Source organism: Kryptolebias marmoratus, linkage group LG18 (genome assembly GCF_001649575.2).
Source record: "Kryptolebias marmoratus isolate JLee-2015 linkage group LG18, ASM164957v2, whole genome shotgun sequence".
NCBI classification, from domain to species: Eukaryota; Metazoa; Chordata; class Actinopteri; order Cyprinodontiformes; family Rivulidae; genus Kryptolebias; species Kryptolebias marmoratus.
The window spans coordinates 13,215,816-13,240,093 of record NC_051447.1 but is presented as its reverse complement, the minus strand read 5'-3'; the positions used below and the strand labels follow the sequence as shown (position 1 = coordinate 13,240,093).

Genomic DNA, 24,278 nt, shown 5'->3' with positions numbered 1-24,278 from the left:
GAGATTTTTCTCTAGCAAAGATCCATAATATATATATATGTGTATATATATATATATATATATATATATATATATATATATATATATATATATATATATATATANGCTGTGTATTAAAATGATCTTTGTCTTTATATTTACTTTTAAGGTGTGTACCACTGTGTGGGCGGGCAGCTTTTCTCTGAAGAGTAAAACCACAGGCTAGATATGAAGAATTACTGTAAATGTAAGAAAAGCTGCGCCACCTAAAATGAATAATCATAAACTGTAGGAAAGCTGTGCCACTTAAATGAGATTTCGTAAAAGCAAAGAAAGTTGAGCCACGTAAAATGAATGACTTTAAACGTGGTTTGAAAAGCTGCATTGACTATTATAAATGACGGTTAATATGGGAAAAATGTGCAGAAAAAAATGTATGTGTATATATATATATATATATATATATATACTGCTGAAATTTAATATTTGGGTCTGGATCTGAACATCGGCCCACATTTTAGGAACCCATATTCTAAGCTAAAGTTGAACCTTTTAAAGTACGTTTGCTGTATTTCCACCCTCAAGTCTTATGGACAAGGTGAAACGTTTTCCACTTAGTATTTGTTGAACTTTTATATTTTAAAATGGTGTTCAGTGTTTAAACACTAAATAAGAGCAGAAACTTGAGTACACATGTCTGAGTTGTTCAGTGAACTAGATTTCAGTAACATAATTATTACTGAGCAAAAGGGAATTAATAATTCAACACTGACATTTACTTACAGTTTCTCAAACATTTGCCAGCTTGTCACTTTCTTTATTTTTTTTAAAAGTTGGTGTCTATATGTTCTCTGTTGTGTGGAGCACGGAGCACCAGAATCTGCAGACTCGTTGTATTCAGCGCACATTGATTTTTGATCCAGGCCACAGGAATGTTTTGCTCCCTGAACGTGTGAAATATTGCAGGGGAGGTTTCCGAGGCTTTGATCTCTGATTTTTCTCAGCGAGCTGTCTTCCTCCTATCGCTCCTGCCTCACTTTATCACAGCTCCCCTGAATATTTCATGCATTTTTTTTTCTGCACTTTTTTTTTTTTTCAAACCACTGTCATTGTTTAGTCACCAGAAATATCCCGAAACTCACAACTCATGTTCTTGTTTGAGGCGTAATTGTAAATTATTCAGGATTTAGAGGATGTAGTGCGACAGAAAACGAAAAGCGGAATTGTTGCTTTTCTGCTCTTAATGATATCTGCATAGAGTTCATGGTCATCCGTTGCCATGAAAGGTGGGCGAGTTTCATGTTTGTGTTCGTCTGTTAGCAAAATATCTCATGAACTACTGGACAATTTCTAATGAAACTCAAAGTAATCATTAAATGCACTTCTACAACTAAATCGTTTCTGGAGTCATCTCTATTTAAGATGGCTGCCACAACTAATCATTTCTAGAAAACACAAAAAGGGTTATAACTTCTGCAGATTTTCTGCTAAAACTTGATATGGTAGTAGCTGAGAGTCATCCCTGTAATATACTTTAAACATCAGATCACACAAGATCTTTGTTTAGAACATTGGCATTTCTTTAAGCAATGCTGGTTTTAGTTTTTCAGTTTTAATGCACACAAATTTCCTTTTTTTTTCGTTGAAAACTTTTCCCTTTCCTTTGCTGTAATATCAACGCAATTAAACTTTTGAAACTCTTTAAATAAAGCAAGCATGACAGTCCATTTTGTTTTGTTTTTTACCAAGAGATCCTAGCTTTAATTGCATGCAATGGGCCTGCAACGGACCATTAACCACAATAAATAATTTCCTGAGCTAGTTTGAGGACTTGGGGAAAACTTTGACCGTTCCAGTCGCCTTTGTTTCCCTCCTCCGCCGCTCCATCAGTTCAGTCTGTTAAATGAAGGTAATGCAGCCATTACAAAGTGTAACACCGGCAAATTATCTGCTCACATATGAACTTGACATCCTTAACGAAATGGAATTTTAAACACCGCAGACAATCCTCGGCAGACTAATATACGACGCCATCCCCAGAGATGTGGCAGACCCAAATTATAGGAAGCAGCCAAGACAGACGAGAAGTAACACAGAACCGCATGCGAAATGAGCTTATTATCCTTGTTACTGTCAATGCAGCGCGGCCAAGCTGTCAGTGATCACAACAGACATGTTATATACGATGGCGGCATTACCAGCGCCTTGCCTGATGGGAGGAATGACCCACAGCAGTGATGGAAACAGACAGTTTAGATGGAGAGGAAAGAGGGGGATGAATGAATGAATGGATGGAGGGGAGGGAAAGGAGAGGATGCTGGTGCACAGTGATGATCTGAGGATATTGGAGGAGAGAGGAGTGGATGGAGGGGAAAGACGGCGGGGTGAGGGCGCTGGCTATTATTCTGCATCGATTTACTCCAGTCAGGGATGGCAGGACGTGTAATGAAGTGTGGGATCTAGGGGTTGCCGCGTGCGCTCGTCTGAGCCCTTATAGCTTTTTGGATGTGGGCTGATGTGTCACCTGTTTGTGTTGCACACAGATGGTGAGGTCTAATCTGCTGTGGTTCATCGCAAAATTATATCAACAAAACTTACAAACTGCAGACTGAGACAAATGATGGTTAACGACCAACATTTTCCTCTGGATGAACTAAAATAGTCCTCTGAATACTAATCGCCGTTCTCCTGTGGCCTCTGACATTTCTTTTAATTTTGTTGCGTGCATTTTTCTACATGGAGTAAGTACACCAAATTCAAGATGGCCGCCACAGCCAAATGACCTTAAAAAACACACAAACGGCTATTACTTACTCAGTTCTACAAATCCAAAATTTGAAGTGGTCTCTGAAGATCTTTGTTTAGAATTTTGCCACCAACTCTGTCTGTTAGCAAAATATCTCATAACCACAGGATAGATATTAAAGAAACTTTCAGTAAATAATCATTTAAGATGGCCACCGCAGCCAACTGGCCTTTGAAACACAAAATGTTTGTAATTCAGTCAATTTTACAGGTACTGAGCTAAAATTAGGTGTGGTTGTACCTTAGACTCATTCACAGCTCATACTCTGAGCTTGACATCCTGTGATATAACAGGAGATCACGCATAATGTTGTTTTTAAGGTTTCACCAATATGGCTACAACTTCATCATTTCTCAACATAATCCTAATTTAAAACTGTTGCCTGAAAAACAGTGAGTGATTCCTTCAAGTAATACTACGCCTTTACTTTACAAAATGCAATTACTTTGGGGTTGAGGACACAGGATGATGATAATTCAGAGCAGGAATTTCGTCAGGTAAAAAGAAAGGTTGCGAGAGGGGGGAAAAAAACGACAGTACTGCTATGAAAGAAAGAGTTCTACCTCTATTTGTTTCCATTCCTCCACCCTATTCCCTTGTTCAATTTTTACATCCTTCACATTTCTGCATCCCTTTTCCCTCGATTCCCCCCGAAGCCCCTCACTTCTTCGCCTATGTCTAATCCACTGCTCGACATGCTCCTTTCTTTGTTCTGCGACCCTGACAAGTTGTCTCGTTGCCCGTGCTCCAAGGACAGCCCCGGTGCGCTCCGGATAATGGAATGAAACGCAGGAGTGATAAACCCCCCGAGGATGCAGGCAGAAAACACAAGAGTGTGTCAGTTGAGGTGATAACACTCCATTCTTCTGCGTCTCCGTCTGAGGAGCGAGGATTATGGTTTTCACGGGGAAGGCTTTGCTGATTTGCAGCCCCGTTTTTCTGCAGGCCGAGATGTTTACACTGAGTGTCACATGGCACCAGAGGAATATTCTCACATCTGTCTCGCTCAGTGATCACGATTAGTTCTGACTGAGCATTGCTTTGCCATCACAGACAAGTAATTCAAGTCTGCTTCTAAAAGTTTATTGCACTTTAAGGTTAATATCATTCCTGCAGAAATCTCATTTTGTACACAAGTTTGTTTTATTGAATTGCTCAGGCATCGTGGCCAAAGATAAAAGTGCTGTTTTAATGAATGTCACACCTCCTCTGGATTTGGCTTCAGTAATGTTGGTGTTGGAATGTTTACAGTTTATCCTTTTTTTTTTCCTCTCCTTAATTATCCTATGAGAAGATCAAAACCATCAACTAATTAATCCAAGTAATTAAAGTGAAGTAATTAAACAAATATTTATTCATCCAAGAGCTCAGCTGTCATCCAACAACTATCAGCAAAAGCACATCAGCGAGACACTTTATTCTAAAAATATGTGCCAAAATAAAAAGTTCCTGAACGAAAATATGAAGTTAACTCCGTCAAAATAAATCTGTTTCAACAAAAGCTTAGCGGCTGCATGAAATTTGTTGGATGTGAAACACATGATGTACATCCTGACTTCCCAAAGTCCTTAAGAATTTCAGCCAAACTAACCTTGGGTTTTGTTGTTGTTGTTGCCTGGATGAGACATTCTGACTCATAAGATGTGAAAGTACATGAAAAAGTAAAAAGATTTGGGGAAAAAAGGCTGAAACCTAGACTATACTTTCAAAAATACTTGTGTTTTTGGGGCTCATAGCAGTTGGGTAGACTGATTTGTACGTGTTACTGTCAAACAGAACATTTTTATTCATAAGTCCTTTCATAATCGATTTTTTTACAAGAACTGATATTGTATTTTTAATTGTGGGTTATACTTTGCACCTGCAGCACTGCGCTCTACCTGGTTAGTGTTAGGAATTATAGTTTGGAGTCAGGGTTACAAGACTAATAGTTGAGCAAAACTAACACTTTTTAAGCACGACAATCGAGTTTAAACCAAACCCCAACTGCTAATATTTACAATGAAATGTCTATTTTTTTTTCTCTCTCTCTCTCTTTCAAGCACTGTTCACTACTTGGTTATTGTTAGAAAAATAAATATGGCAAATATTGGGATTAAAATGGCAATAAAAGCAATAAAAATCACCCTTTCCTGCATTTATTGCTGCAAAGTCCTATTCCACCCCAACCTCTCTGCAGATAGTATTTGTTAGAGAAAAGCTGCACATTCAAGTAGTCACTTATCGAGATTCTATATCCTGCTTGAGATTGAGTAGATGTCCTATTTTAAACCCCTTGAACTCCATTCAGAGAATATGAGAACTCTTAGCTGTAGCCACCTGTGGTCCAATTGACACGGCTGTTATTTGATTCTGAGGATTGACAAGATGATAAGATTGACAAGTTTTCAGTTATGACTTTTTCTGGAGTAAAACTGACACAAAGAATCAATTAAAAAAAAAAAAAAAAGAAAAAGCTGGTGAGGCAGGTTATTTTCTGCAAAACAATTACCAGAGTTCAAGGCTCCTGGTTAAGTTCAAAAGATGAAACTTTGCCATTTCTAACAAACCTTCGACAGTATCTTGTGCCGTTTCATTGCAATCCACCTACTCTTGACCCCAATCTCCCCAATTTCCACACAGGAAGGGGGGGTTGGATTCACTCTAACCCGCCTCATGACACTTGGACGTAGCGAACAATCGAACATCCTCTGATCTGACCTTGACCACACACAAAAAAGCGGGAGGGAAAAGTGTGGGTGGAAGGCTTTATAAGAAAACCTCCCACCCTAAAAATAGAAAAGGTGGCAATTAAGTGCCAATCTAATCATCCCTCTGGTAAACGAGCCCTGCAGTTTCCGCCCTCATATCCCCCCCAAGGCTTTTTTTTTTTCCTCCTCATCATCGCTTGGCTATCGGCTTAATTACGCCCCCACCATCCCCAGATAAGAGAGTGATAGCCTTATCACCACGGCTCATTTCCAAATCCATGAAATTAATAAAGTCTACCTCACTTCTCAGTTCTGGGGCCAAACTTTTATTAGCTGTCACGGGGAAGAACTCGATGAAGTACTACTTTGCCTCTTCCTGCAGTCTGCGGGTAACCATCATCTACAGGAGGTTAAAGACAGCCACAGAACGGGGTTTTGTGTTTTAAGGCTAATGTAGTTTTTCACTCGGACGGGGGTTGAAACTGCATGTTAGTTTTACGATTCTTGTGGCTTCATTCATCATCCACACAGTAGTTGGATTATCCATTTACTTTGGTTAATTTCCCCTAATCTCTGCCCTCTGCCTTGGGAAAGCTTCCTAATTGCACTTTTTTTTTTTTGTTGTGGACTGTATCGTTGACGGGTCTTTTCATTATGTGAAATCTAAATTAGATGTGTCATAAAGCTCCCTGCTTGATACTGGATTGATCAATAAGCTGGTGATCAAATCCTAAAATGGATCTTCAGATGGTTTTCCAGTCAGATCTAGCTTGAGTTTGAGTTCTCCAGCACTTCATGTCGGCGGCTGTAATCAGCAGGGAGGCAGCTGGCTTCACCGTGCCGTTCCACCTGCCTGCTCCCCTGAGTAAGGTGCTCTGCTTCACCGACCAAATCCACTCTCTCAGATACAGACACCGGCGTGGCTGGTAGGGGTCTCTCACATCGATTTCAGGCAGAGGCGAAGGGCTGGGCGGACCGCCGCAGCCATGCTGGCAACGGAACGAGACGGGCTCCCACTAGGGTTGGGGCCTGTCATTTATTTCTAAACGACGGCAGATGGTGGGTTTGGCACTCGCGCCGCCGTCTCAGTCTCCCAAGGTGCACTTGTGTGATGGATGTGGCGAATAGGAGCGCCGCGGAGAAGGCTGAGGCACATCTGCGCGGGCCGATAACGGAGGGCAGGGTATGTCTGGGCTTTCTAAGCCTGCGACTTCCTTTCACATACTACTCATTCCCACACGGACCTCCTGAGGACGCATCTCTCTGTGTTTATTTGCTGCTCACTTTGATGGCTTGACTTTTTATCCCCCTTATCAGCAGGGCACCTTTCTGTTTTTGTTCAGGTGGACTCTGAAGTTTGACATCCCTACCTGCTCAGAAAAATCTATACAAGCTAACCTTCTATTATGAGACACTCTAAAAATATTGCCGGAAGGGCAATTAATCATTGCAGGACTGAATACAGAAGTATTGCCGGGCTTTACTCGCAAAGTCATGTCTTGTATGAAGCCAAAAACACGAAGGAAAATAGCATTTTTGGTAGATATTTTTAACCTTTTTATAAATATATATTTTTTTTTTTAGTTTAACAGGAATTAATGGTGTTTTTTGCAGCATTCACAACACTGTTCCTATATTCAAGCTCAGTGAACAACATCTTTTATATCTCATGAACCAGTGGAGGAATTTTAATAAAACTCTCAGACCATAATCATTGGATGCACATCTACAACCGATTAACTTTTGGAGTTGAGCCTATTCAAGATGGGTGCAACAGCTAAACAAGCTTGGAAAACATAAAAATGGCTTTAAAGCAGTCAAATTTATAGATACTAACCTAAAACTTGTTGTAGCAGTTGCTGAAAATCAATCCCAACGAAACCTTTGTGCACAAACGGATAACATCAGATGTTTGCAGTATTTTTGCAGAAACTGTTGGAATCATCCCTGTTGGTAAAATATCTCCTGAACCATTGGACAGGTTTTAATGAAACTCTCAGAAAGTAATCATTTGATGTACATAATCAACATGAGCAAACACAAAAACGGCTCTAACTCTGTGAATTTGACAGATATTGAGCTAAAACTTGGTGTTGTAGTAGCTGAAAGTCATCCCCATCTCATATTTTGATCTATACCAGGTAACACAAGATCTTTGTTTAAAACTTAGGCATGTAAGGCAGCAGGCGATATGCAATAGTAAAAGGAATGCTAGTTTCATTTTTTGGCATTTAAGTTGTTTTACTTATCTTCTGATTTAGCAGTTCTTCATTTATACTTTAAGGTAAACCAAAAGAAAACCATAACAAAATGCTCAAGTTATCAAAAATGGTAAAAAAGGTTGGTGTTAGAGGCTGTTGGTACAGTAATTGGAAAAAGAGAAGGACGAAACAACCTAAAACTAAAGGATTGTGCGACACAAAAGCCTCAACGTGTTGCAAAAATATTATAGATATATTTTAATAAAGTTTTATGGAAATATTAGTAGAAACAATTCTTTGCACAAAGATTTAAATTGAAAATATGTCAGTGTCATTGCAAACTTATGAGTTATGATTAGCAATGAAGCACAGAAACTAATAATTCTGTCAGTATGAATTCATGAGCCTGTGAGATTGGAAATTCAGTTTATTCATTTTGTTTTGTGAGGAAGGCGGGAAAATATCACAATTTTGTTATGCTAATCAAAAATATTCAGTCTGATTTAAAACAGAAACAAAAACAAAACAAACTTGAATTCCCAATCCTCGCTTCATGTCATTGAGTTTATTTTAAAACGTCCTCCGAAAACCTCCATTAATTGAAGGAACATCGCAAAATCCAACAAGTTTTTATTGAGCTTTTTTCTGTATTGTTTTAGATGTATGCGTCTCTTACAGTTAAATTTCATCATTTCTGCAATCCTTTCAAAGCCAAAAGCCAAAGCCTTACCAGTGATTAAAGGAAAGAAAATTATAGTAGAGTTTTTGTTGGATTGCAGTAGATTTCAAAGGTGATGATAACCAAGTGGCTGAGAGTCTCAGTGAGATAGAAAACCAATGAGATGAAACCCATAAAAAAAATCCTTCCGTGTAATATCGCAGCAACAAATGTTTGAGTAAATATTTTACAAAAACAATGAATCATGGACTAATTTGACGTTTTTAGTGCATGTGCAACAGATATTAAGGCTTGGCTACAAATAAAGTTCTTGAAAGGAAGATTTTCAAGTTTTCTACGTATTCGACAAATTCCTCAGCCGAGTTTGACCTCGTCTTTTTTAAACAAGCACTGATTGTGAGCTCACACCTCCAGCCCACACACAGCGGATCCAAGCACGCATTAAAGTGAGCAATCGCTGCCTTACAACGCCCTTGCAAAGGTCACGTCAGCTTCATCATCCTAATCACCAAATGCCACGGCATTCTGTGATTTAGGCTGCGGCGAAAGCATCATAACCCACCCAACTGCATACCCTGCCCATGGACGTATCCACGGCAACAGGGGCTTTGCGAGCTGGACCAGCGGGCGAACGATGCATCTTTGGGATTCTCTGCGCGTCGCTGCAGGGGTGACAAGTCAGGCGTAAAGAGTCGATTTAGCTGTGGCACCGGGGAGCCTCGCACATTAGCAGGAAGGAAATAGGAGCCAGCAAATACTTAGTGGGTGATTGGCTCCGCAATAACAGAACACCCCCTTTGGCAGCTCGTCAAGCGGTGCTATACGGATGCCATTACAAACAGGGGGCCATTAGCAGGCACCAAGGCTTTGTGAGGCATGTCGCTGCATCGCGCCTTTAAACTCCCGCAGGATTTTTTTTTTTTTTTTTAATATTTATGATTAATACCTTACTGCTCATCTGGGCTTTGATAGATAGCCAAAAAAAATTTAATTCAACTTTATAGCTGCTCTTTTTGATCGTATTTATCTGTCTTTGAACCCACTTCCAGCATGTTTCCCTTTTGTAGACCAGCGAAGTTGCTCTCTGTAGGAAAATGTTCTTTGTGAGTTTAATGCTCATGCAGGCTTTGAGGAACAGAACATGCTGCATGTAAGCGATTCCACCTCCACAGAGACTGTTAAAAGCAAACCAACCCAGTAGCCAAGGGAATTATTATTTTTTTATTCCCAAAGAGTGCACTATTTGCTCCACATGTCCTCACATTATGGGACAAAACGACTTGCCACCTAAGTTTGCAACTTTGTGGTCAAGCTAAAAGCGAAGGACTTATACCCACTGCACAAAGGCATCTTTTAAGTTGTTATAAAATGGTCTATTTAGCAGCCGATACTCACAGAAAGTATCATGAAATGATCAGTTAGCAGACTAAAGTGGAGGCATGTACTCTGAATATATAAAATATTTTTGTTCCGAGCAGAATCTGATAGTAAATTTAAAATTACTGACAAAATGATAAAAGAGAAGAAATGGAAAAACACTTTGTTTTTTTTTCTGCTGCTTGACTCTGATTGGTTTGTACTTCACTGCATTCCCAAAATGACGGAGCAGAAATGGGTTTTCAGCTTCAATTTGCACCTGCATGCATACCACATTTCACATGCTGAACACATATTTTTGTTGAAACAAATCTCTCCTTAAGAACTTCTTTCTTCTTGAAAATGCAGTAAGCGTGTTGGTGAGCAATAAGCCTCTGTCGCAGTTCTTTAAAAGACTCGAAGCTTCCTGCCACAACAGGTTTAAAATATGGACGCGTATTTACAAAAGGCACTCAGGACAACAGAAAACACAACTTAGATGCTCATTTTTTTAGGTGTTTTAATATTCTGTCCACAGTCGTGCAAGTAGACATTTGAATCAAATCATCTATGCAGATCATTGGAAGTTATTAAAGATCTATAAAATCACTACAACCTTTTAAATGACTTTAAAAATGAAAGTAGTTTTCCTTAAAGGTGTAAATACTGCCTGTCCAGCCTTTTTTTTTTTTTTTAATATTTTGACTCTAAAACTTAACCAGTTGTACATGTTTGTCTGATTACTTTGCGTTTCAGTAAACTCTTTCCTGAGTTCTTGATATTTTGCTGACAGACAAACAAGGTTGGCGCCAATATTTAATGTCAAGGTTTGAAGCAAAGATCCTACGTGATCTGTCAGTGCTCGGATTACATGACGAGGATCAGTGTTAGCTACTACCACACCAAATGTTAGCTCAGTATCTGTAAATCTGACATTATTATTTGTGTTTGCTAGTTTTGATCTTGGAAGCGGTTTAAGATTTGCTTACTCAGCCCTTGCTAAAGTTTTACACAAACGTCAAATGATCTGTTAGTGCTCAGAGTGTGTGTTGGGGATGACTCTCAGCTACAACCAAACCAAGTTTTAGCTGACTTTCTGTAAAGTTGACTGAGCTACAACAGTTTGCATCACATAGTGCTTGATGCTCGTGTTTCTTTTGGATAGCGCTTGATATAAAATGTTCTTCCAGAAGTTAAGTTGTAATAAACAAAACAAATAGCCACAGTGTGACACTAAATGTGAGAATCTGCCTCCTCGTGAGTGTTTCTTCCTCTAGCAATGCCCTTTGCTTTTAAAGTTCTAGCGAAAGCTATAAAACTTTGAGAAATACTGAGAATGCCCGCTGCCACGGCGGAGTATTTAAATGTATGCATACCACAGAATACTGTGTGTCATGTAAAGTTAGCAGCCTACGATTCCCAGTGCACTTTAGTCGTCTCCCCTACCACCCATAAGAGGCTGCATATAACCCCAGGAGGTTTATTTTATTTTATTTATTTCTGTTTTACATTTTGATGCCCCGTGAGCCCCCTCACTGACTGGCATCTCATTAGGAGAGCAGAAAGCTTGTGTGTTCGCCTCCAGACAGGCCACGCCACAGGCTGCATGCTAATTGCGGAGGCGTAGCCGGCTCGAGACGACCTTGTGCAGCAAAAAAGGAGGGAGTCAGGAAAGTGGTTTTGTGTTGCGTCTGGCGGGCTGGGGATGACGGGACGGTGGTGGGGGGGCTCTCCTCTCCTTTCCTTTCCTCTCGTCCTGACCTTGAGTCAGCCAAGCCGGACCTCTCACTGCTGGATCCCACTGTGCGGTAAAAGTCTCATTTAAAGCATCTGAAGGCTTCCGCTTATCAAACACGCCTTGTTAACGAGAAGAGAAATCTTAGCAAGTGACATTTTTTAGACATTAATTTGCTGCTTATCATAAAGTTACAACAATATCAAAACACTCACTTTGTCTTTCTGCTTGACAACTCATTAATTTGAGGGCTTCAAGTGGGAGCCACACTTGAAATGGGTGGTAAATTAACACATTTTGGCATTAATATGTATACTTCCACCTTTTGTGACATTAATTCACAACATGTCTCAGCTTTATTACACCTCCTGAGCTCAGGTCATCTTCACAAAGGGCGTGTAATTTCCACTGAACTTGAGAAGCAGCTTTATAATCCCTGAATATTAAGGCATGTGATCCAGAAGGCTTTTTTTTTCCCTCTCTCTCTCTTGTCTGGTAGAAGTGGACTTCACATGATTAGGGTTTTTCAAACGCTGAACCCTGTCTGGCTCTGTCCGTGATTTCATCATAACCTCTCCAGGCCAATAACACAACCTTTTGTCAGCGCAATCAATCTCAGCTCTCACATCTGGCAGGTTTTCTAAGGCAGCTAAACTGTAAAGTCCTGAGATTTATTTCCAATCAATGACTCAAAACGTAAGCGCCACGGATAAAAACATGATAAAAGAAGGCGGGAGTGGAGGTGGACGTGTGAGCGGTGACACGCAGGAGTTGTACTCCTCAATTTCTACTTGTCTGAATAGTTAAATGCCTCAAAAACAAAACGTGGAATAAAAATTACTGTAAATATAGGAAAAGCTGCGCTGCCTAAAATGATTGCTGTTATTTGCAGAAAAGTTGTGCCACATAAAAGGCATTGCCAGCCTAAAATGACTAACTGTAAATAGTAGAAGAGCTGTGCCACCTAAAATAAATTACTGTAATTTGAGAAAACGTGCACAAGTAAAAAAATAAATACATAAAAAAATACATATTTGAAAAATAATAACTGATCTGGCTCCAGATAAGACTTCATTTAGGTCCAGAACCAGATCATAATGCACAATTTAGGGACTCTTACCTTACAGCATGATTTTACTAGAAAATACCTCAAATTCTGACACAGCTTGATCATAAGTAAAACGACATTCTCTGAAACACTCTTTCCCAAACAAACAGCAGCCTTGAGCTCCTTTAAACAGCTTTCCAAAAGTCAAATCACCTTTTGGATACAAAGCAGCAGAAAGCAATAGGAATAAAACTATTCGTAGTTTCTAGTCTGTTTAGGAAAACGTCCAAAAACAATAAAATAAACTTGTTTTGACCCAAAGATCTTAAAGGGATCAGCTGTGGAGGTTGATTTTTGTGGAGAGGTCGTGAGTCGACAGTATTTAACCTGCAGCAGACCGCAGTCAGAGTGATCTAAGTTTGGAGAAACTTTAGTCAGTAAGTCAAGCTAACTCCTGTGTAGATTTCAGCAATTTAAAACGGCTCACACCTCCAAAATTTCATATTGGTCATAATACTTGAAAAAGCACAAACTGTTTCCAGCTTGTGTTGCACCGGCATTAAAAATTTGTGGCTATAGCAAAAATAAAAATTGCAAAGCTATGGATAAACTTTTATCTTTTAGGTTTAAAAATGGCAGAAAATTCTCCATCAGAGAACAAGTCATTTTCTTCAGCAGCACAATTTTTAACCAAACTTTCCCATTTAGGGAAAAAAAAAAAAATCTTTTCACATCTTTCTAGAATTTGAATTTGAGCTAAATCGACTCTCTCCTTTGCAAACCCAGACCACAATGTGCGCTGTGGTTTTGTGCGCGTGTTGTTTTGTGTATGAGGGAGATAAATGAAGACACAAAGAGACGGAGAGTCGGGCTGTTTCGGAGCTATTATTAGTTCTTTCATGTCACTCATTGATAAAGAGGTGCTGCCACGAGCCAAAGCAGCCAACTCCTTCAGTCCTCATTAAAATGCCATCATAATAAAAAATCATTTCAGGCCTTTCAGTGATGACTGTTTCATTGCCTTCATGAAAACCTTCAGCGAGGTACAGAAACAGAAATACAAAGAGCCATCAGTGGAGGAGAGGAAGTAGATTTATGCGCTTTAAGAAAGTGGTTTTAAATTTTGGGACCATTAACATACTGTATTTGTCGATATAAAAGTCCAGAAAAAGGCGAGAATTTGTCTTTAAAAGTGGCCCTAGCGTGAGTCAAACCTATTTGTAGTGGAATTAAAACATGTCTGTTGCTATTTTTTCAACAAAACCTTAAGGTTTTAGGTGAATCTGCTTGACTAAAGCAGACGAGCTGCTGCGACTACAATACAGATAACATATGTTGGAAGTAAATCTTAACTTGGCTTCAACATACTACATTGCAGATGTAGCTAATGCAAATATTTTAAAAGTACAACAACTTATGCATACTTTGATAGAGGAAAATGTCAAAGAAACATTTCCATTTGTGTCTGAGCACATTTAGCTCCGAACCACAAGCTCTTTTTGATTGAAAGTGACCTTTTAAAACACGATTTATTCCGCTGACTGAAACCATGGAACCTACACACTAGACTCCACATTTTTAACCACCTCACTCTGACATTTCCAATAAAAACTCTCTGCCCTCAGACGAGAAACTTCGAGAAAACTTTGCCTTAAAGTATAAACCAAAGCAGGTCGCCTGTCAAGTCATAAAACACAGTAAATTAGGAGCATTAAAGTCATGAGGGACGTCGTGTTTCACTATTTGTTTTTGATGAATCTCCTGCAATATTCTCAGAAAATATATAATGTTTAAGTCTCCTATGTATCTTCGCTGCCTGTCCATTTATCATTTTATCCCTACCTTTACCCTGCATTCTTTGATTTCTCTTGATTCTCACGTTAAAAGTATCTGATAAAGTAGTGCAACATAAATCAACAGGGGTAAAAAAAAAATAATAATCCTGCAGCGTTAACGGCACCTTTCAACCTAGCAGTGCGCTCAGCGGGCGCAGGAAGTCCGGAGTTAATCTTCTACTCACTTACAAAATGCTTCTGCCAGCACTTTTAACCGTAGAGACATGTGAAATGGAAAAAGCAATGTTCTGGTACCCCTGCAGAGGGGAAAAAATTGCACCAGCAGAGACCAAGGACTATTAGTTGGAGAATAAAGGTCACTAACGAGGAAATTTCACACATGCATATTTTAACATTAGGCTAATGAAAGTCCTGATCTCTTAATGACATCGAGACCCGTATAGTTTTGGGTAAAGTTCAAAGTAACTTTACCGGTTGAAGCAGCAGGTTTTTAAACGAAAGTCACTGAACCAAAACTTCAAATACAATGTTGAAGCAGAAAATCCCACAGCTTTTCATCCTCACAAGCTTGTTTTCTGAAGGAGCATCTCTGCTTATGCTGCTTTGACTCATTTTCAGTTTTATTATTGCCCACTGCAGATGGTAGATACTGTTTCTGTACTATTAACAAAACATTTCCTAAACCACTGAAGGGATTTTAATAAGTTTCACATAGTAATCATTTGACCTGATTCAAGATGGCCACCACAACTAACTGACCTTTGACTACACAAAAGGTTTTACTTCAGTCAGTTTTACAGATATTGAGCCAAAATATGGCCTGATAGTAGCTGACAGTTATTCACACACATACTCCAAGTGCCAACAGATCATGCACGATAATGTCAAAATGCATATAACTTTGGCATGAAAGGCAACAGGTGATACGCATTCCTAAAATGAGTGGTAGGCTTTTAATTTGGAGCTGGTTTTGCCATTTTTCATTTTGCTGTTTGTCCCACAGATGATTAAAAAGCGCCACATGACAGCAGTCGGCTCCCATACCACGCTCTGTAAAAGCAAAAAAAAACAAACTGATGGGTAAGAAAAGAGGCAGCGCTGTTGCACATCACAGTTTAAAATTAATGCCACCATATGTTGTTTCTGAGCGCTGCGAGTTAATTAAACAATTTGCTTTCATCTTGATGAAGAAGTTGGAGATTTTGCACCATTTGTTTTGTTACGGCGCGCAATCTGTCTGTCCCCGATAATCAAATTTCCATTCAGCGCCGAGCCGAAATAACGACGTTATAGCCGAGCGAAAACACTCCTCCTTGAGCTGTGTGTTTTCTTTATTAGATATTTTAATTGTAAAACAGAAACAGGCACACGACACGATTTATTAATGTGGGAAAGCATGAATGATGAAAGCAAATTAAACTGAATTCATGCACAGAGAAATGGCACACATACAAACACACCCAAACACAAAGCTTATAGTGCATTAGTGTCCCAGCAGAATATGCACATAACTACTTGATTGGCCTCGAGGGATGTAATATCTATGCTTTAATTTCAGATAGCAAGTAAGCATATCCAGTTACAAGCCATTACAAGGCTTTAATGCAGGCGCCGTGTTGGGGAAATGCTCTTATTTTATATCCTCACTTCCTAGGATTTAACTGGGGTGAAAGTAATTCGGATGTGTACGCTTAGTTTAGGAAAAAATGCCCACACAACCAGAAATGTACATTAAAACATTAAAGACGTAGCATTCCTCGAATTAATGAATAAGTGAAAACACAGCCGTACCTTGAAAATAATGTTATTCTCGATCTTGCGCCGCCTCTCAGCTACCCAAACATCGAGTTTTAGCACCATATCTGTAAGATTGACAGAGTTATAGCGTTTGTGTTGGCTTGTTTGTGGCAGCCATCTTGAATTGGATTCACTTCAAAAGTTAATAAGTCGTAGATGTAGGTCCAGTGTTTACTTCAAGAAAGTTTCGTTAAAATCTAACCAGTGGTTCATAAGATTTTTTGCCAACAGACAAGACATCAACTTGGAGTTAATCCTACAGTTTCAAATAAAGATCTTCAACAATGAGTAGCAATCGGAGTATGTGTTGGGGATGACTCCCAGCTACAACCACACCAGATTTCAGCTCAGTATCTGTAAAATCTGTGGCCTTAAAGCTATTTGTGTGCTTTTTAACATCAGATAGCTGTGGCAGCCATCTTGAATAGAGTTGGCATCAAAGGTTAATCAGTTGTAGATGTTCATCCAATGATTACTTACTTCAAATCTTATTAAAACCCATCCAGTTGTTCATGAGAAATGTCTCTAACAGACACACACGAGCAAAAACATGATTGTCCGCCTCTGCCTCTTGGTGGCGGGTGATCATGTCCTTCTGAACAACCACTAAGAAGTTACAACCACAATAAGAGTGAGTGCATGCCTTCCCCCTGTGTCTGAGGAGTTTAATTTACCATTTTGCAGGATTCCATTTATTTCTTTATTTATTTTTCTGTAGGATGCACTTTTCGCTGTAGCTCCTGGGCAAACATGTTAATTTTCCTCTGCTGGCTCAGAACTTGTGTTTCTGGTCCTGCCAGCCAAAGATTTGCTCGCGGCTTCAGGTTGTTGTTTTTTTTTTGGTTGTTAAACGAACTGATGATGCCAACGGGTCATTACTCAGCCCAACATCCGCACTGAGTTCTGGATGTAAAACTGAAAGGAAGCTGAGATGTGCCGGTCCAAAAACATTATTATATAGTGAAGTAAAAAGTAAAGTTGTAGTCCGAATTCTTTAGAGCAACCATAAGCACAAAATATAGCTGGTCTTCAAAAAATAAATAAAAAAATTAGTATAGTTAAACGTAATTATATTTTGAACTACAACATTTAATAAAAAGTAATCAACATGCAGAACCTCAAGTAAGAGCAGCTGTTTAAAAACAAAAAAGCAAATATTAAGCATTTTTTAAAAATATTTCTGCATGACATTAACATTAGGACGTTACAAACTTATGAAGACTCCTTTTATAAACTCTTTATAAAGCATTAATAAGCAGTTATTAAACACTGAAGCAAGCTCACTGCTCAGCTTGTTTTTAACTAAACAACTATTTTTTTGCCAAAACAAACTTTGTATCTACAAATGAAGTGCTAACTCGTAGGTAATTTGGTGAAAAGTGTTTATTTAAAATCTAAATCATGAGAAAACAGGTAAAAAGTGAGAATTGGGAGTACAGATAGCCAGCATTTGGCTCACTATTTGGCAAGAAAATATTTATCTAATCTGCCGCTCATTAATGGTTTAATTAGTGTTTACAGCTTAATCAACAACTACATTATTAATTAGTCATTTTTAAAGGTACCCTAATTGTTATGTAGCACAAACCTGTTTTCATTAATTGGTTTGGGCTGGAAAATCTTTTTTGGTTACAGAAAAGAGGCAGTTAACGCAAAAAGAAAAAGAAAGGTTATGTAAGAAAGTCGTGATGACTTGAAACAAATCTCAAGAGGACATAAAATTATTGGCTTCACAGGCTTATTAAAGAAAGTTTTCATCTTTTTTTAACGTGCAGTTTAAAAATAGCAAAAAGCTCCATTTTGTCATTCTTCAAATGTTTCCTGCAGGCATCTAAGGGGAAAAAAAAGTGTGCAAGAGTTTTTTGTATTGGCAGATTTCATTTTTCTCTGAACTTTCAATGGGGTTTGGGTCAGAACTCATTACTGGAGAACCCGTCCATCTTTCCCTCCTCATCCATAACTTGCTTCCCGGCGCCGGCTGGCTCATTTTGGTAACCCTGTGATTTCATATTTCCTTTGATCCATTCGGTGCCTCCGATACCAGAGGCAGCAAAGCAATGATACAGCATGATGGAGGTTTATCATAAGGAGGCTGTTCTTTTCTCCGGACTTTATTTCATCACTCGCAAACAAACCCGTGCAGTGGCTTTTCACAGAGCTCTTTCTGCACTGTGCAAAAGTCTTGAGTCATTCCTCATTTCTTTGTTTGGGGGGGGCAACTGTGGCTCAGTGGTTAGAGCAGTCGTCCTCCAATGAGAGAGTTGGAAGTTAAATTCCACCAGTCTGCCATGTGTCGAGGCGTCCCTGGACAAAACACTGAACCCCTCATTGCCTCCGATGTGCCTCATCAGTGTATGAATGTGATCTAAAGCACTGATTAGACTCTATAGAATGATTTATTCAGAGTAGCTTTGTAGAGATGTAGTAGAGGCTGTATGGATGTGTGTGGATGGGTAAATGAGGGCACAGATTGTGTTGGAAAGCACTTTGAGTGGCCTGCTTGGCTAGAAAGGCGCTATAGAAGTACAGTCCATTTACCATTCTTTCTAGATTTCCTTGTGATCTTTTAAGGTGGTCGTGATCAGTTGTTGTCCAGGGTTTCCAAAGGTCTTTCATAGTTTTTCTTTTTACTTTTTTTTTTCATTTTCTGACAAGTTCTTGTTGAAAACATATCATTGCCCTTGAGTTGATATTATTATCCTTCAGTTGATCATCTTCTTGATGTTATCTGTGGTATTTTTCATAAATTCAGCTAAAGAAACGGGAACAAATTGTAACAGACTGCTAGTACCAAAGCGCCTTAAACATCCATCTGTTCAATTTCTATATTCACTGGCACCTAGAGATCATGTGGAAGCTTCATTTAACCGAAATTTTTGTTTTTGGACCGTGGGAAGAACCCAGTACCCAAAGAATTCCTATGCATGCAAACTCTAAACTCCTGGCCCCATCTGAGAGTCAAACCCAGGTCCTTCTTTCTGCAAAGCAACAGTGCTAAACGCTTCACCACCATGCAGCCTGCACCTGAAGATCCCTTGTGAAATTGACTATTTGCCAAGTCGTCTGTTATGTCGGCACAAAGGTTTAGATGCCTTTCATACGTCTACGTGATTCATTGGACAGGGTTAAGTGGCTTAGCAAGTGGAGAGAACAAAAAGAAAACATTCTTCTGAAAATGGTCAGGTACTGCAAAAAAAAAGAAAAGCAGCCAAAGTCTCATAAAGCCTGGACAAATATTACTTAAGGCTATTCAAAAAGATTACAAGAAAGTCTGACACCAAAAAAACAAAATATATAAATAAATAATGACTTAAGAGTTTTGCAGAGTGCTATATATGCTGGTCCCTGTCTGTAGAGAGTTATTCCAGAAAGACTGAGGCTTATCTAAGAGAGTTTTTGCAAACATCACTCCTCCTATTAACAGGAGTCTCCTGGTTGGTCTTCACTCATCAGGCCTTTATGGATTTAGTATTTGGTGTATAAAATGGGCTCAAACTGTGCTCTGTTTGCTCTGCGTCTGCCTAAAGCTCATTAAATATTAGCAGCATTTTTTCTGAAAGCATCTTAAGACATTTTTTTTTACTGATTGCAGAGAAGCTGAACTATTTAAAAACCACATTTAAGTACATTACTTGTATAAATGTCTGATTTCAGATGGTGATGTTTGGTTTAAACGGCTATTAAAAGACACTCGTAGTTGGTAAATCATCAGCAAATGCGGAAAAATCAAATTTAGCCAGTTACTTGCTACAGATGAAGCATGTTTCTGGCTGTAACACGGGCTAATAAATACAGCCATCGGGAGGGAGGAAGGATGCTCATTTCTGACATCCTCATTTCATATTCTCGCCAGTTGGGCATGCCTCAGTTTTGAGGTGTAATATAGCCCCGCCAAATCAGCAGTAGCCCCATTACTCATCCCCCTCTGCGCTGTCTCCTGGCTGGTGCTCCGGCGCTAATGCAGATTACAGGGATATATGAGGGCTATTTTGTTCGCTGCAGGGTGGAAACGATCACAGGCAACCCCATCCCTCTCTGATGCACGACTCTACATCTGTTCCCCCCTACGAAAGCCTATCTGGATATCCATCAGAGCCCAGCCTCTTATCAGATGTGAGGCTGCTACATCTATTGCGCATCAATTATAGATGCTGGCTGTAAAGAATTGGGTCACTTTATCAACACTTGCTCTCGATCCATGGAGACATTGTTTAGATAAGTGATTAGTGGGTCGACTTTAGATACAGTTGCTGCATTTTCTGTGTTAAATGGTCCGTTTATGATAGCATTGAGGGATAGGGGCCCCAGTGAAAGAAAATTGCGTGTAACTAATAATGGTTTAGCCGAGATAATTCAGAGGTTTAACTTTCTTTGACTGCAATGACAAAAAATAAGTCAAAAGAAAATAATAAATCACAAATATCCACTCATTTTTTGTGTATTTAAGTGGCCTTTTGGCATCATTTTTATCACAAAGGTGTGTTTGTTTGTCTGTACCATTGTCTGAACCACTGAATGGATTTTAATGCAACTTCCAAAAAATAATTATTAGATGAACTTGGAATTGATTAACTTTTGGGGTCAGTCCAAGTCAAGATGGATGCCACAGCCAACTGACATTAGAAAACACAATGATGTTTATAACTCAGCCAGTGTTAAAGATATTGAGCTAAAATTTGGTGTAGTTGTAGCAAAACTTAACCAAAACGTCTCCAATGATATCCTTTCTCAACAAAAGATGATCTTAGTCTAAAACTCTGGCGTGAAAGGCGGCGGGTGATATGCATTCCTTCAAGGATTGCGAGACCTTGACTTACAGTCAGGAACACACACAGGTGATGTGCACGTGTCGGAGTCAATCGAAGCATTTTGCTCTCCGATTTGCTCTAAAACAATCCGAGGTGATGAATGAGCTGAGCTGCATTCCTTCTAAAATCGCTTTCAACTTAAATTCATTTCCAACTTGCTCCCTGACAGAGAACACGGACGAATTATTCAAATTTCTATCCATCCCGCGAGCAGGACACGTCAGAAACCTGCACATTTAATCTTCATGCGAGTCTCTCCTCATCTGTTGGGTAAATAGACCATTCATCATATTACTGGGCTTTTCCAGCCTGACTGTTTGAGCGATCTGTCTCTCAAACAGCCCCTCTCCCTGCAGCCCAATCAATCATTTTTCAATGAAGATGTCACAGCTTATTGTGTGGAGTGTTATCCTAAATAATTCCCAGAAGGTTTTGGATGATAAAGTGAAACCCTTTCTGCTCACAAGGAGGGTCACTCCTCTCTCCGAAACGCAAAGTATTCTTAAGCGTGATAAATAAGGAGGAGTTAAGGTTTCATTGTTGTGTCGTCAACCATTTTCACCTCAGTGGAGGTGGTAGCAGGTGCTGAAACCTCTAAGTGTGCTCGCTATTAACTTTTCATTAGGCGCATTAAACTGCACAAGTCATCAACAAGTAGTTGCAGCTTAACATAATTGGTTTGTGGTTAATGCGTATTTTGAAGCTGTAAGTGTCAGTGAGCTGGTAAAATCGCAGCGTGAGCTCTTTAAGGCTCCAGATTTTCTCAGGAAGAAGCACTTTTTAAAGACCGACAGCTTAAACTGCGCACTCCGACAATTTCTTCCAGGCTGCGCGTTGTTATTCAAGCTCCTCGTAATGATCCTTAATTCAATAACCAAGCCGTAGGATCGTCTCATTAAATAACCAGACGCAGTGCAGTAATAAAGATTTCACTCAACGTGAGCGTGCGCACACCTCTAATCTTTACTCTCCCTTTTGTTTTCCTTTGTTTTGTTGTTGCAGGGTCCTTCAGGAGTTCATGCGGAGACCTGCACCAGCTGGAGCTGCAGCCCTGATGTTCTGCAGACACGAGAGTTTCACCAAACAGAAATACAGGAAATATACACATTAGCACATCACACTTCTATATGTACCGAAGTCTATCCTACCACTAAACCAACATTTGATTTGCTTTTTAATCACGTGCAGGTAAAAATAGATTAAGAACACTTTAAAATAAGAGATTTGAGTGTTTTTTTTGTGTTTATCAGGGAACAAATGAACAAGTAGAACACCAACAATCACTGGTTTGTCGTTTAGTTTTCACAAGTTGATAACAAAGATAAATCAAGAAATAATTGAGGAACAAATCAGGAAAGATTTAAGAAAGAGGAATGCTGTAGATTATAGATAATTATAACTCAGAAGAAAGAGGTTCTTAGTGAATCATCATTTAATGATGAGTTCTGTTGGTTGATTAAACTGACCACTTTCCTCATTATTAGTTTGATTATCACGTTTTTTCATGAAAATGATTAAGTCGTTCCTCCTTCATTCATATTCTGAGAAGTAAAATAAACTCTGCGCCCGTTTCTGTGAAATATCACCAGCATGTTTTGCTTACAGTAATTTATTGCACCAATATGGAGGCTGCCGTTGTTGGAGTGGCATTTACTCCAGTATTAAAGAAGAAATGAGGAGCTTCGCAATAAAGTTCAGGTTCAGTTTGACGAATTGAACCTCAGCCGGTTTATTTATGTTCAAATCAAAGAAAATAATACAAAAAGAGGCGTACACACAAGAATGAACAAAACAGCACATATTTCACTTCTTTGATCAGTGTTTTTTTTAATTTAACAATTTCACTGTGAACAAAAACACCCCAAACTAGAGTCAAAGATTTTGTGCATGATTTCTGTTTCTCGTCTTTAAGAAATTCCAAAAATAAAAAAAGTGGCATCTTCCCGTCGGCCATCAGGACGCGCCGATCCAAGGATTTCTAAAAAAAAAATCAAGCGACTGGACTTCTTCTCGTTTCGCTTCTCATCCGAAGATCTTTCTCAACTCAAACCTAAAAGAGCAAAGTTTAAAAGCTTTAAAAGTGCAGCGAATTTCAGGACGAGACTTGGTTGTCCACCTACATCTTAGGGATAAAGGATGCTCTTTTTAAGAGCAGTAATATTTTGAATTTGAACAGAGATGTTTTTAAAGAGATGTTGAAGAAGAACAATAGAAAACCAACATCAAACAGACGAGCAGGGCTCGGCTTTCAGTTTTCCAGAACATACAAAGCAGTTTTGAACCTAATCCCCGATACTTGAATGTGGCCGAAGATCTTTCATGGACCAGGCCAGCATAGACCCCAAGAGGAAGAGTAATTTGAATGTGAGTTCATTTTGGTGGGAAAAAAAACGGGTCAACTCTGCACTTTAAAAGCTTGGAGCTGAACACTTTATGACATCTTCAAAAAAAAAAAATACAGGAAAAGATTTCCAGCCACCTTTAAATAATAATAATAATAAAACTCCTACAAATTATGCCAAAACTTTAATAAGGATGCAGATTTTTCATCTAGAAAATAGTGATTTGAAAACCTAAAGCTGTGTGCAGATGTGAACGCTGGGTGCTGAAGAAGCTCAAACTGAGCTGTTAAAGCTAAAAGAAGCTGAACATTAGCTTAAAGCTCAAAGAACAACGGTAACTAAAAGCTAAAAAAGCCAAAAGTAGTAAAATGCTAGCTAAAATTATCAAGAAAAGCTAGAGTAGCAAAAGGCTAGCTAAAAGGTAAAAGTAGCCGCAACTATGCTAAGTGGAGTTCAAAGAGAACAATGTTTCTGTCACAAAAAACTTAAAGTCATAGCTTCTGTCTCCTGAATGAGCTGAACGTTTTGACAGATGAACGGCTAAAATAGCACAAAGTCTGCTCAGGTAGCTGGATTGCAAAAAACATACAAAAAAACCCAACTACAAACAGGAGAACAGTAGTGTGAATGTTGACAAAGACTGCAGGTTAGTGTTACCTCAGCGGTCAACAGGTTTACACTGATTTTGCTTTTCTTTCCTTTTTTTAAAACCATTTATCTACATTGAAATATTCCGTCTAATTTGATCATCAGTACTGACCGTTAAATTTATCTGTGATCTTATAGATTGTGGCCTTTAGCACTGGCTGCAGCCTGTCCGGTCTCGGTGGAAAGCCCCACTCTTCCTGCAGTCTGATTAAAAAGATTAAATCTGTTACCTCATTGCCGGAGCCTCATCTCACGAGGTCGTTCGGCGGTGCGTCAGCCCTCCTCCACCTCCCCACCCTCGGTGCTCCTACGTTGCATAATTAAACTTGAATTCGATCATTAGCATACAAAGCAGGAAACCTACCGCGGTGGAGTCATACATATTTATCTGCA

The 24,278-nt window shown here is 39.2% G+C and overlaps 1 long non-coding RNA gene across 1 annotated transcript in view; it reads left to right on the top strand.

Moving 5' to 3' along the window:
* Positions 1-23,364, top strand: part of LOC108235045 — a 57,257-nt gene extending 33,893 nt beyond the window's left edge. Inside the window, exon 3 of the long non-coding RNA XR_001808559.3 lies at positions 21,898-23,364. This is a non-coding gene — a long non-coding RNA (uncharacterized LOC108235045). The remainder of the gene's footprint in view (positions 1-21,897) is intronic.
* Positions 23,365-24,278: the final 914 nt, after the last annotated feature.